The 9,421-nt window shown below is 43.7% G+C and overlaps 1 protein-coding gene across 1 annotated transcript in view; it reads left to right on the top strand.

The window, feature by feature from the left end:
• Positions 1 to 2,196: 2,196 nt before the first annotated feature.
• Positions 2,197 to 9,421, top strand: part of CHST15 (carbohydrate sulfotransferase 15) — a 45,975-nt gene continuing 38,750 nt past the window's right edge. Inside the window, exon 1 of the mRNA XM_065843880.2 lies at positions 2,197 to 2,317. The gene's annotated coding sequence lies outside the window, so the exon portion shown is untranslated. The remainder of the gene's footprint in view (positions 2,318 to 9,421) is intronic.

Genomic DNA, 9,421 nt, shown 5'->3' with positions numbered 1-9,421 from the left:
AATCTGATTTGCTTATCCCAGACTTAAATCTGGCTATAAATGCACAGTTCTGCTGCTGTCAAACCCAGCCACCGGACCTCTTGGCCAGGATTCTGCCCCAAACCACCGTCAGTAGCGATTCCCCTGTGTGAAATAAATCACCTTTAAAATTCACATGCTTGCACTATGAGTTATGTGCCTGCTTTCCAACACTGCTAAACGGCTCTCTCATCTTTTTTACCAGATAAGCAGAGCTAAGAAACGTGCACAAACTTGTTTTAAAAGGAAGATGATCCCCTACATATTGCAGAGTAAGTACGGCAATCAGCAGAAATTGTTTACAGAGGTGAAGGTCAGGAGCTTTCATTTTATGAAAACAAATCTAGTTTGAGACAGTTCTACTATAATTCCTATAATGAAATCTCTTCATTTCTTCCCTTTCTGAACATCCTGAGTCAGGAGAATTCAAGTCCACTCTTAACTTTTAGATTTTTTAGTTTATTTACTCTGACTGTTCTTTTTCTGACTGTCCTTGTTCATGGTAACACAATCAATTCCTGTGTCATAAAATATTGTATTTCTCTCCCCATCTTACCGGTTCGTGTTGAAGATGATAGCTCCTAAGTGTCCCTGAGACGGGCAGGCACAACCTTTATGGAGTGCCTGGTAGTTTGAGCTACTGTGTGTAGATACCACCAAGATACTCCAGCTGATATTTGGTGAGGAACAGCAAGAACAGAGACTTCCCCAGGGAATGAAGATCTGGTTTTCATGACAGTTTCTTCCATTCTTTTTTTTTTCAAAAATACATAAAAAGGAAGGGAGTATAATTATGAAGAAATCTGGCTGAACATAATTGCTATTCAGAGCATCCCAGGAGGCCTAAAAAGGCCTTGCAGGGCAGCATGTTTAACCCAGACCAGGAACACTGAATATGCATGAATATTTTATAAATCACAGGATTCAGCTAGTCAGGTGTTTTATTCTGCGAGTTTTTCTTAAACAAAGGATTAGGTGAGAAGCAGATGTCACCTAAACAGAGATACATTGCGCTGTAGGAAACTTGTACATGTTTTTAAAGTTGGTCTCTTATTTATATGGTCTTACAGGTATATAATCACCCATTTGAAACCCTTAAACTGTTTGGCTCCCAATCATAGCTGTATAATCTGGAAGCTTCTGTTTTGCATTTTACTATGAAGTTACATATGGTTTTGCTTCAAAACAGATTCCCACGAATTTGTGTAAGTTTCAGATGCTTCTGAAAGTTACAGCCAAAGGTGGACTTGATCACAAAAGGAAATACTAAAACACGGTATTCCCTGTTCTTTTATATTTAGCTAATGCTTCATCACCCCAGCTTCTTAGAAATAAGGTTGCTACATATTAAACATGCAGATTTAAGCCCAACAGTGGGTTCACTTAGTGTAAGGAAGGAAACAGGCAGCGCTTTCCTCCTCCAGCATGCACACACAAACCTTGGCCAGCTGCAGGCACTCACAGCTGCACAACCACTTCTGATGCCATTAGCTTTGCAAGCGCTGCATTAAACTTTCATGTGAAACTGTGTGCGCTACGTCACAGGACGTATGTGCATATATCACATGGCTGACTTAATAAGCAGACTATACGTTTACATATACATTATATTTATGTATACATGGTAGGATTCTCTTGGTTAAGAATGAACTGATTGAGGGGAAGATTTTGGCTTCTTAGCCAATGTTTGTGCTGCTGCTGTTTCAAAACCGGACCATGGCAGCGTGTCTGCGAGCTACGCAGCACCAAAGTCTGACTGACTCAAGCGATGGAGACCTGGCAGCGTCTGAGCGATGTGTCTCCTCGGGGTGACCTCTGACTGCCCCCGCCGCAATTTGGGATGCTGGTTTTGGGATGCCGTTTGCTTGGCACAGCTCGAATTCGAGGCCCATCTCCATCCCAAAGCAACCCCAGCCCGCAGCTGGTGCTGCCAGGACCGGCGACCCGCGGGGGTGATACCCGGCGGGACCCCCGCATCCCTCCCCACCGGAGCCGCGGGGGGGCTCCACGCCCCTTCCCTCGCCGAACCGAGCCGAGCAGCCAAGCGGCTCTGCCAAATCCCCCCCCAAACCCTCCCGGGGGAGCCGCTGGGGACCCCCCCGCCCCCGCGGAGCCGGCGGGGCTGAGCCGAGCGGCAGCACGCCGCCTCTCGGGCTGCGCAGCGCGGCCGGGGAGCGGCGCGGGGCTGCTCCCTCCCTCTCTCCTCCTTCTTCCTCCTCCTCCTCCGCCCCCCCGCAGGGCAGAGCCGGCGGAGGCGGCGGGCGCGGATGGGCGGACGAGCGGAGCGGAGCCGGTGGAGGTCGGTGCGGTGGGAGAGAGGGCACCGCGGGGATGGGGTCGGGGATGGGGTCCCCAGGCTGCTGCTCCCCAAGTTTGTAGGTGGTGGGACTTTGCGGGAAGTTGGGCAGGCAGCCGGCACCGGCGGGCGGTGCGGCTCGGCACGGCGGAGCGGAGCCCTGGGGCGCATGGTGCTCTAAACCCCCCCGCCCAGAGCAGCCGGCTCTGGAGGTGCGGGGACACCTCCGGCTGCTCCCCAGCCTGAGTCCATTGTGAAGCCTGACGGTGCCTTCCCAGCAAAAGCGGGGTCGGGAGTGTCCCCTGCACCGCAGCGGGTCCCGGGGGTGCGGGCTGGGGCACCCCCCGGTGCAGCATCCCCCGGTGCTTCGCAGCAGAGTGAGCAGGGGGGGACACACTTGTTTAAAACGTGCCCCTGAACAGGTTAGTGCTCCGGGGAGGACGGAACGATGACAAAGATAATGCAATTGCTGTCGTCTCGCCGGGCAGATCCTGCTGCCTGCCGGGGAACCGCTCGGTCCCTAATTTGCACTGTTTTACGGTGGTTGCGGAGAGAAGACACTTGTGAAACTGCTTTTTATTTTCCTGAAAGATTAATTTAATTCCGGCAGCGCATCCTACCTCGAATTACGCCGTGGATGGATGTTGCTATTCACTGATGCATATTTTTAGGTGAAGAGGGGTATTTCTTGAATGCAAGCTGTGGGCTGTTAAAAATAGCTTCACGGCGTGCTTTTGCTGAGAATGCAGGCAAGGTTCAGGGATGGGTTATTATGGTTAGAGTCTGTTAAGCAACGATTCACCAGCTGAACTTTGGTAGTGTCTTTTTTTCGTGCTGCTTCATTATAATACTACAGCCATACTCCGCAGTGAATTGACTTTCTCAGACACTACTAGATTTGTATGTTAGTAGGATAGGATAGTATTGCTAGGATGGTGCATCTAAACACCCACCAAACTTTTAGATATGCACATGTATTTGTATTTTTTTATATAGTTCTGTGGTCTAAAGGCATCTGCATATTGATTTACTTGCATATGACATGAGAATGGTTTCACTTCTTGAATTTGTAGCCAGACAAAAAGAATCATGATCATGTCCCGTAGAACAAACATGCGCCTTTTGTATTTTGCGTCTAAAAAAAGCAGATTAGCCAGCTGAGCGGATTACAGCTTAAAATTCAGAAGTTTGCTGGAAGTGTTGGTCAAGAGTAAATATTTTTAAGGTTTAACTGAAAATCATATGCGCTCGTTTGCGTAAACAAACACCCAATTGAACAGCACAGCACTTGATACTGACTGGGGACTACTTGATCTTTGGCAAAAAGGGAAATTTCCATCAATAAGAGGTCAAAACATGTATATGAGGTATATATATGTTTTTACATCTATGCTATTTATATACATTGATATATGTATTTTATATACAGACACTATATACACTCACTTACAAATACTGATGGAATAGTTGTCTTGAAGCTTCTTTTCCTTTGCCAGTAATTAAAGTGTTTTCACACATCTCTTGCCTTGAGAGCTTCTCTGCTGCTGCTGGTGCCATTTCACTCTTGGGCATTGAGTCAAAGGATTCATCTGGCTCGTCACATGCCAAAAGAAAGAAAATCAATTTGAATGCAGAAAAGAGGAAACCAGTTGTATGAAGATTTAGTAGTGAAACTACCTTTTTTTTTTTTTTTTTTTTAAAGAAAAAGGCACTTAGATCCTGGGTCTGTTAAGTGCAGTCATCACGCAGTTCTGAAATCAATAACAAAATAGATTTATGCTTCAGGTTTTGTAATAGGAGGACTAATCACAAATTCAGAGTGTTTCATTTGGTGGTTGGTAACAGGAACATGATGAAACAGTGGAGATTTAAATGACAAAACACTTAATTCCCCTAATGCAATGGAAGACAGTAATAGATTTTATCTTCTTTGCTAAACTAAAAGTAGATATCTGAAAACTGAATAAATGAGAAGGTTGAAGCAGACTCTTGTATTTGGATTATCATTTCATATGATTGAAGTGGAAGGATGAAGTTATATAATCCACTAGCAGCATCAGCAAGGAGGGGATTATGTTGGCATAATCATAGAGATGCAAATAAGATACTGCTTATATTTTGACGTTATTTTAAGCAACTTGTGGCAGGAGCTCTGTGAGAACCAGGCATTTCAGTGGGCAAAGATTGTTTGTGGCCCAGGTGATTTCAATGTTATCGCATGTGTTTTTAAAGATGGACTGTGTCTCAATACTAAAGTATCTCTCGAAAGTATTTTTTTAGTATTTAAGATCAAGTTATTAGGTGGGTGACAGCAAAATCTTCTGAAGTTCATGATGTATTGCTGACCATGGTACTATGAACTCCCCAATGAGGATTTCTTATCAAATTCCTCTGCTGATTAGAAACAGAATTCTTTTTATTATTATTAACTGTTTTTCCTATGCTGAGTGCTTCCTCATATGTTCATAGGAGCAAATTTTAAGATGTCGTAACTCAGCGTTTTGTTACTATTATATTCTGTGTTTTTAACGTTGTTCCGATATACTGTTCTCTAGAGATAAGCCAGCAGCAGCATCCTGATCTTGCCTAAATGATGTATTGATTTAGGAAGTTAGAACATCCACCTGTGTTTCTCTTTTGGTGCAGATACATCACTCGGATGAATAGACCCATGACTTCAACAGGTGTCAATTCGCTCCCTCTCCCTCTTAGGTCTTAATTACACTTACAGTTACTGTATCCTTAAAGGCTGTAAAACCCACAATCTCAGTAAATCCCCCCATTTCTGACATCCTCTAGAGTTTGCAGGAGCTGTATCCTGGTTTGAACTGGACTTCTTAATTGCTGTTTTCAGGCTTCAATTCTTCCCTTAACCCACCTATTTTCCTCTGTACCTCACACAGTGAGGGATAACTCTGAATTCCCACCATACTCCTTGGCTGGAGTGATATTGCTCAGCTGGAAGAATCCAAAGTGCTGTGGAAAAACAAGGTAGATTTCCAATAAGAGAGCTTTTTAAAAATTATTTTTTAATTTTTTTTCTGCTTTCCCCCACAAATTAGTACTTCTTATTTATTTATGGTTTTCAGTGAAGTGCACTGTTTTTCTTACCGATGAAGTGCGGTGCCAGATTTGGAGTCTAAATACTGCTATTCACACGAGGGGACAGGATCTGTAAGCTCCTACAAGTTCTTATCTCAAAGCAACCTGAATTATACTGATCTCTCCACCTTTACTGCAATTTCATTACAATTAACTAAATACATATAGCCCTGTTGACCCCTTCCCTTAAAAATATGTAGAGCCGTCTGTGTATTGAACAGAAAGTGTGTTGTACAGTCACACTGTTTGTCCCTGTGACCTTTTCATTTGTGTTTCCTGGGCTGAAAGATACGATTACAATTCCGTCCCGGTTGCTCAATTTGATTTTTACACGCGAGGGAGACACGAAAGCTACCGAGGAGCTGCAGGGCGGCAGGCGCGTTGCAATGGGAGCTCTGTAATCCTCTGATTACACAGCTGTGCTTGACACGCCACTAAACAGCACTTCAGGGGCAAGCAGTTAATGCTGCTTTGCCATGGAATATTTATTAATTTGTGTTACACCTGGTTTCCAGCAGCTGTTGAATGTGGCTTGTAAGCACTGGTCTTAAGGAGCGTGGCATCCTCTGTAACAGGAGATGACCAGGTGATGCACGTGATACTTTGTGAAGAAGAAAAATGATGTCCACGTGGGTGCCCGTGGCTGTTGGCAATGACGAGGCAGCTGTGGTGGTGATGAGAGACCAGATGTGATGGTGAATGTGAACAGGAATGGTCCATGCCAGGCTCTGTCCCAATGCTGTCCCTCTGTCCTGTTGCAGCAATCACAGACACACCAGCCCCAGTCCATCACCCTTCTTCTTCCCATTCCCAGATCCAGCTTCTTGAAATTCCCACAATAACCTGGACAGGCTGAAACACAGGTTTTCAAAGCCTGCTGCTTTCCTTATGAACTTGCCAAAAATGAGGTAGGACACATAAGCTAACCCAGCTCCTGAAATATTTTTGGAGCTCCTGATGCAACAAGCCTTCATCCTTTGGATTGCAGAAAGCAGCCAAAGCCCCTGAAGCAATGTGGATGGTGGAGAGCACTTGGCTGCCAAGGCGCCCGCCTTCTGTGTACTGGGTTTCCTTTAAAATGAATGTATTCATGTGGAGAAATGTGGTGATGGAAAGGTAGGGAAGTGCCACAGGCCTTGGAAATTCATGCAAAGATGGAAGCAAAAAGCAAGAAAGATTTCAGATCTGGTATGGTGTCCACAGTCTGGAGAAGACAAGACACTAAAAACGCTTGAGAGAAAGACCTTGAAACCTCTGGGCAGCCCCGGCCTGGGCTTTCAACACAAACTATGAAAACAATCTGAACTACAGAAGTCAGGGTAGGTCCTAGGGCTGTAGACCCCTAAATTGTGCACCTTTGGTATAATTCTGGCTTTTCCTTAAAGGGCAGCAAGTTCATTCAGTGCTCTTGCTTGACAGGGTTGCAGAATAGAGATCTAATGGTTCAATACTTCCTAAAATTTACAGTGACTGTGTTATAAATATACTTCTATATACCAAGTGCTACTAAATACATACTTTTTATTCTAAAATGTATTGTGCTGTCATTTGGACTCACGAAATATGCACATTTTAAAAATAAGCATGGATTTTTTTACGCCGACTGTCTAGGTTATTCCTCCCTGTGAAGTGCGCACCGTACAAGGTGCAAACCTGTACCTAAATAGCAAAATACTCAAACTGACATTTTTAATTTGCTTCATGCCTTACAGTGGGGAAAGAGATGTTTCACAAGGAGATATTTTTCCTGTAAAAAACCTTGATGTTCAGTGTGGGTGAATGTACCCTGCTATCTTACCGTCAAATTAGAAAAACTGATGAGATTGAAATAGACTTTTTCACCATTATTTTTTTTTAATATATTGGTGCATGGTTTAAATCTGCCAAGTTTAAGTTATACCTAGGAACTGCTCAGGATTATGTGGAATAGAGGGAAGGACATTTCTTTCAAATAACAGCAGTCATTGTGTTACAGGTGAGTTTTAACCAGGAAGAACTGTGAGACCAAACAAAAAGAGTGAAGATAAATGTGAGGTTCAAAGATGTACCGAGAAAACAAGATAAGACTGCTTTGAAAAAAATGCGAACTTCTGTAAGGCACATAGGAAAAATAATAGAGATTTATCTGCAACATGTGTACTTAGGAGATGGAAGAAGCCTGGTAGACAGTGGTGTTGAAAGAGTGCAATGAAAGTGGGCGGCGCTTTAGATGTGAGTTTGCAATATTGGATGATTTCAGATGACTGAAGATGATGATGTCCTTATATGTTCTTCATGCCTAGTTTAAGTTCAGGTCTTGGAGCACTGTGGGGAAAAAAACCCACTTAAGTACTTTAGATCTAGCATCAAATTAGTAGTGAGATACCAACAAATAGGAGAGAACTCGGGGAAAAAAGCGCAATAGAAATCAGGATTCTGGAAGGTTTTGGACATGATGTGAAGAAGATTTAAGAGCCTGGTGTTGACCTTGCTGTGCCTACACTAAGATATAATGGCCTATGAGTGCCACAATTTATTAATTCGAAGAAGGAAAAGGATTCTGTTTGACTGGTGCAGACAGGAGGTTTGACTTCAGCTGGAAATTGGAGGAAATGGAGGAGGAAATTTAATAGATTATTAGGAGTGTATATCACCTAATGAGATGGGTTTGCCTGCAGGGCCAACTCTTCACAGGGGAGCTTCATCTACTGAAAAATCTTTAACGGGTCTTAAAAACAACACTTTTTGGACACTGTCAAATGCCTTATCTAATATTCCTTTTCAGCCTCTTCGATTTTGGCTACTTGGTAGTTGAGAAATTTGTCTTCCAACTGAGATACATAGATATTAAATAGATAATGTTAAGTAGATATCTTTAATGTTAATTAAGTTAAATGGAAAATGAATTGGAAATTTCTAGGATTTTCAAGGAACGCTCTGCAAGCTCAGCTTTTCATAGATGTATTTCACCACGTTAGGCTGGTGGTTGTGCTCCTTTTCTGGCTTCAGTCACTGGTCAGTGCATGTGTAGGGCTACTGCTGCACAATTCATAGAATCACAGGATGGTTTGGGTTGAAGGGACCTTCCCAGCTCCCCCAGTGCCACCCCTGCCATGAGCAGGGACATCTTCACCAGCTCAGGTTGCTCAGAGCCCCGTCCAGCCTGGCCTGGGATGTCTCCAGGGATGGTTCATCCACCACCTCTCTGGCCAACCTGGGCCAGGCTCTCACCACTGTCATAATACAAAATTTCCTCTGGTGCTGCTGGCTGTTTCCTTCAAGACAGTGGCCTGAGGAGGCTTCCTGGAGCCATTTCTGGAAGGGATTTTGGATGCTGCTTTGTGGAAGTGGGAGAGGAGCAGGTTGCCTGTGTACGTTGGGTGTTGAACCCGTGCAGATGCCAGTTCAGGTCCCTGAAGGAATGTGGGTTCACTCTTTGAGGTTGTGCTTCAGGCTCAGGGACTCTTTGCTGGTTTTCTGGCTCCCTGGAGCTCTGACCTGGGGTAACACTGAGATATCTGGGTCATAACTACATCTATTGCAAGCGCAGAGGTCAGAGAAAAAGGCTGAGTAAAAACACTCCTGTTCAATAAAGGTTACCAGTAACAATTAGAACACAAGATACATGGTTGTCTCTTCATTTAAAAAGACAAAAACATGTTCTTGAGCACTTCAGCATTGAATATTACAGCTTTATGCCCTGAGCAACTCATCGGAACCATTCATAAAGTAAATAATTTAGATGAAAAATTTCATAAATTATAGAGCTATGGAAACAGTCTCTCAGGTTGAGGATTAACTTGCCTGAGGAACAGATAAGGATAAATCAGAATGAAACCACTATCGCTCTTGACATTTAGTATTGGAATTACTTTGCAAAGCTATTTATACCAGCTTTAAACCAGTTTCAACAAGAAATGAGATGTGAGAGGTGAACAGAAGGGAACAGAGGAACCAGAGCTCATCCCTGTCATTATAGGAAAGAGGAAAAATTCATTTGTCTAACATCAGGCTATTTTAAATATT

This window comes from Patagioenas fasciata, chromosome 8 (assembly GCF_037038585.1).
Source record: "Patagioenas fasciata isolate bPatFas1 chromosome 8, bPatFas1.hap1, whole genome shotgun sequence".
Taxonomy (NCBI): domain Eukaryota; kingdom Metazoa; phylum Chordata; class Aves; order Columbiformes; family Columbidae; genus Patagioenas; species Patagioenas fasciata.
The sequence above is the reverse complement of the archived record's forward strand: the minus strand, read 5'-3'. Positions and strand labels throughout refer to the sequence as shown.